We start from the raw sequence: 4895 nt of genomic DNA, 5'->3' as shown, positions 1-4895 counted from the left end.
TTGAAACTAATTTAATTATTTTCAGATTTGTTAATTACGTTAAGTTAGGGTTTTAATGGAGTTTTAATAATTCAATTCATGTTTCTTGAATATAAATTATAAGCTTTTATGATTAAGTTAGATTTTCAGATTATATACTATGCTTAATTAATAATTTAATTTTCAGATTACATAATTGAATTGAAATAAGAGTTTTTAATTATTAAAGTGTGAATTTTTAAGGTTTTTAATGATTAAATCATAATAGAACGACTATATATTATTAAAGCTATTATTTTTACGATTTTAAGAACGTTGATTATGTTTTGTGGACGTTTGAAATTATTCTATATTGCTGGAAATTTTAAAAGGGATGTTTTATTGGAGTTTAGAACGTTTTGGGATCATTAGTTTAATAGTTATTATGCTTGGAGATTATTTAATTAAGTTTCGATATTGGGGAATGTTCTAAATAGGTTTAGGATGTATTTAGAATACGTTAGTGTTGCTGTAAATTATTAGGAATTTATTTGGGTACGTTTCTTGATTATTTTAGGCGGAGAATTCTTTGTGGGCGACTTTTGAATTCGTTAAAGTGGCCTATCAGTTTGTTTACACAAGGTACGTACATACCTGTGTGCTTGGAATGAGTGTGATTTGTGGAAACCATGTTGAAATGATTCATGAACTTCGTTATGTTGAAATGATTAAGGAACTTAGTTATGTTGAAATTGTTGATGAACTAGATTATGTTGAAAGTGCATGTTTAATATTGTTGGATGGACATGTTAAGCATATATATTTCGTTATGAGAATTATAGCATGTTGGTATGGATGATTGATGCGAACATGTTGGTTGGGAACATTAAATTATCATATATGTTGATTCAGATCGATTGTTCAGTGTTCCCTTTTAGCTTTTCACTACTTTATAAGGACCGAGAACCTTGTCTAGTAAGTTGAAACCTTATACCCATATAGAGGGGTTTATCAGTATTAAAGGAAAGGTTGAATTAATTGGAATAAGTCTTGTGTGACGTCTCTGTGATCACTTGTTTAATTCAAAGATAAAAGAAGTTGCGTTTACTTGTTGAATATAATATTTATGTTTGATGAGTCATAACCAAGTATTAAAAGTTAAGTCATGTAAAGTGAAAATGAGTAGCAATAGCTTTAGACTGTGCACGTCTAAAGTGTCGGACAATCAGGAGTTGGGGTCATGGGTCGCCTATGGCTTTTTCTGGGGCCGGATTGATCACCGGTTCTATTTTATTCAAAAGTCCCTCGATATCGCAGGTCATTGGGGTTTACGGAGTCGCGCCCGTACCTCGTCTTCCTTAGTGAAGAAGAAGAAGTTTTTAGTAGACAACTCAGTCCATTGACTATTTCAATTAAAATAATGTTAATGATACAAAGGTCTAGTTCAGTCAAGTATAGTCTTCAAGTCAATATATCTTGATTATCCTTGCTTATGTTTTATTTAGTACCATGTTAGGATTGTTCGTTTAATAGAATCATGTTAGGATTATTATTGATTTAGTATGTAGTACTCAGCTTTGCTGATTACGTGCTTTTGCTTGTGCATGTTGATCATGGCTATGCCTTATTGATCCTGTGATGACCCAATCTTGGTGAGCAGTCTCTAAGGATCAATAAGCATTGTCCATCTGCAGGTTTGAAGATGATGCATCATTGGGGATCGGGATTAGAGAGCTTGTAGTTAGATTTGCTTTATTAAGTGATTTGGTTTGTTAACTTAAATTTGAAATTTGTCGTACTATTCGTATTTCCTTATTTCAGTTAAATGGGTTTTGGACTAAATCTGTAATCGATTATTTATAAACCTAAAGTTAGTTTTATGTTTTCCGCTGCAAAATTCTGAATAAGCCGTTACGTTTTCACACGGGCGATAATGCCTTGATAATTCTCTACGTTTTATATTAAAAGATTATTTTAGAAAAGAGAGAATTGTCGGGGTGTTACAAAGTGGTATCTAGAAGCTAAGGTTTTACTTTAATAAATTTTTAGGCGCCTAACTATCTAGTTATTTAAAATAAATTTCTTAAAAATCGAGATTCTACGTATTATAGTGTTCAAAAATTGGTACTTTTTTTTGGGGGGCCGATTTCCTTTTACCTTGTTTGAAAGTATACGATATTCCTTATTTACGTTCGAAATCAAATTATTTTTCCAAGTTAAAGTGATACTTTCGACATTTTTATTTTTCTTATTATTTATTATTCAAACAAATAAATAAAAATAATATGAATACATTTTTTTTAAAAAAGAGTTCAATTTTTTTTTAAAGTTGTTTCAAGAGTTAGAATTCGTTATTAGAAAATATAAATCTTTTTCGAATTAATAACTTTATTTTCTAATTTATTCGCTACGCATCTCCTTAATTTATTTTACTTTATTTATTTTATATTTTATTTATGTTATTATTCTATGTTATAATTTTATTATATTTTCGTTCTTTTATTTCGTTATATAAATGATTCTAATGCTTTAGTTTATGAGAGATGGGTAGTATAAGAAGGGCATATAAGATAGAATTATATGTGCATTAGTAGCTAGTCAATGATAAGAAATTGATTGTTATGTATGTGCATGTGCTAATTGTTTAAGTGTTACATTTACATGTGCATAAAGAATTGTTTGATTCCACCAAACTTATTGATTATTGAACCTTGTTTATGTTTTGGCTGGAAAATCGTTAGTGAGACTTTGAATTGTTTATTTCAGGAATAAAATGTTTCTTTCCAAGTATACTAACATAGGATCCTTCGAGAAACTTGATATAGAAACCCCTGATATTTACGTGAAGAAAATTGTGTTTGGATGTGAATATTATGCTAAAGTTCAAGGGCAACCTATCTTAATGAGAAAGGATATCATAGCAGCCACAATCATTAATTGCTTACCTAACAAATTTCCATACCTAGAACTCAAGGAAAAGTTTAAAGACATGCATTCTGATAATGGGACTCCAAACTTGACTAAGTATGGGACTTGGGATGGTAGATGGAAATATGATTCAGAAATTCTGACCACCATTATTGAAGCGGCAGAAAGTGGGTTTAGAGACGGTAAAATCGTAGGAAGTCATGTTGGGGATTCAGTTACAGAAGAACCTATGGGAATTAGTGTAAATAATGACCTAGGGGAAAATGATGTAGCTGTGGAGAATGAGAATGTAGGTGTTGAGGCAGAGAATCCTAACCCAGCGGCTCATGAGCCAACCATTGAGATCTCTAGTGATTCGAATGCAGAGCTCGAAAGTGAACAGGAGATGGCAAGTGAGCCTAATCAAAATGAAGACATGGGTGAAGATGCAAACCCTGAGGAAGACCCCGATGAAGACCCTGAAGAAGAGTTCGATGATCTTGAGATCTAAATTTCACTCCGCAAGTTTCAAGGGCAATGGATAGGCAAGAGGCCACAAATATTTTGAAGTCATAAATAGTTAATTAGCTCTTTTATATTTTAAAGAATAAGTAGCAAAGCTACAACTGTTTAAAGTTTAAGTTTATTGAAGTTTGAAATGTTCTTTATTATTTTCAAGGATGTAATAAACCTCTATGGAGTTAGCAATAAAAGTTAAAGTTTTCAAGGAATTGTTCTTTATTCTATTTTGAGGATTCCATAATACCCCAACCTCTAGGTAGTACGTCATGGATTAATTCTTTATTGGTTGCATACTCAGTGTGAATTGTGGATCAATTCAATTGCCACAAAAATATTAAATGATTTGAGTACATAAAGGAAGTGAGGGCCAATCTAGACCCTCATGACCAATATGATTCAAAATGTTATGCCTTATGTGTAGTGCGTAAATGTCTTTCGCGAATTATTGAGGATGATTATTTTCCAATGATTATTGCTTCTTGTAGACGATCGTTGCACCTTCATAAACGATTTTCGTGCCTTCGTAAATGATGTGTATCAATGTGAACATTGTTGGTTGAGGCGATCTTTATGGTCAAGTATTAAATTGTATGGGATAATGTATAAGTGGTGTTTCAAACCTAAAATAGAGTATACTAATTGCAGGTCGCGTTCTAGAATGGCCAACAACAATGATCTAGCTGCTGCGATTCGCCTCTTGGCGGAAAAGCTAACCCAGGAGAGAACTGAGCGCCCCGATTCTGCAGGGGAAATGTTTGAAAGACTTTCTAAGGTTAAGCCACCGTATTTCAAGGGACAAGCAGACCCTACCTTCCTGGAAAACTGGATTAGGGAATTTGAGAAACTATTTGAGGCTGTGAGTTGCCCTGGGAGTATGAGAGTAAGTCAAGCTGTCCTATATCTAAAAGATGAAGCCGATTTGTGGTGGAAAGAAAATGGAAATAGACTAAGTGCTGTTGAGGGATTCAATTGGGATTCATTCATAGTTGCCTTAAGGGGAAAGTTTTATCCTCCTTTTATGAGAAAGCAGAAAGCGCAGGAGTTTATCAACCTTAGGATGGGGAATATGACTATTGCTGAATACTATAGCAAGTTTATAGCTTTATCGAGGTTTGCACCTGAGGTGGTAGCTACTGAGGAGCTAAAGGCTCAAAGGTTTGAGCAAGGGCTGGCGGATGAAATTCAACTGGGATTAGGTGGAGAAACTTTTACTTCCTTAGACATAGTGTATGGGAGAGCTGCTCATATTTATGGTCTGCAGTCTAGAAGGGAAAAGAAAACTGTGGTAATTGGGGAAAAGAGAAAAGATTTTAATGCTGGGGGTAACCAAGAAAACTTTAAAAGGAATAGAAACGGAAATGGGAATGGAAATGGAAATTTCCAAGGAGGAGACAATCAGGGGCACCAAAACAACTCGAACCAATCTAAGAGAGTGCATCATTGCAAAATGTGCAGTAACAATCACCCTGGTAAGAACTGCAAGGGAGAATTAGTGACCTGCAACTATT

At 33.6% G+C, this 4895-nt stretch overlaps 1 long non-coding RNA gene across 1 annotated transcript; it reads left to right on the top strand.

Annotated features, from left to right (window-relative positions):
* Positions 1-531: 531 nt before the first annotated feature.
* LOC130467049 (uncharacterized) lies at positions 532-1800 on the top strand. The gene is made up of 2 exons (XR_008927210.1): positions 532-600; positions 1619-1800. It is a non-coding gene; the product is annotated as an uncharacterized lncRNA (long non-coding RNA).
* Positions 1801-4895: the final 3095 nt, after the last annotated feature.

Source organism: Spinacia oleracea, chromosome 2, assembly GCF_020520425.1.
Source record: "Spinacia oleracea cultivar Varoflay chromosome 2, BTI_SOV_V1, whole genome shotgun sequence".
Classification (NCBI taxonomy): domain Eukaryota; kingdom Viridiplantae; phylum Streptophyta; class Magnoliopsida; order Caryophyllales; family Amaranthaceae; genus Spinacia; species Spinacia oleracea.
Note: the sequence above shows the minus strand (reverse complement) of the source record. Positions and strands in the feature narration are given on the sequence as shown.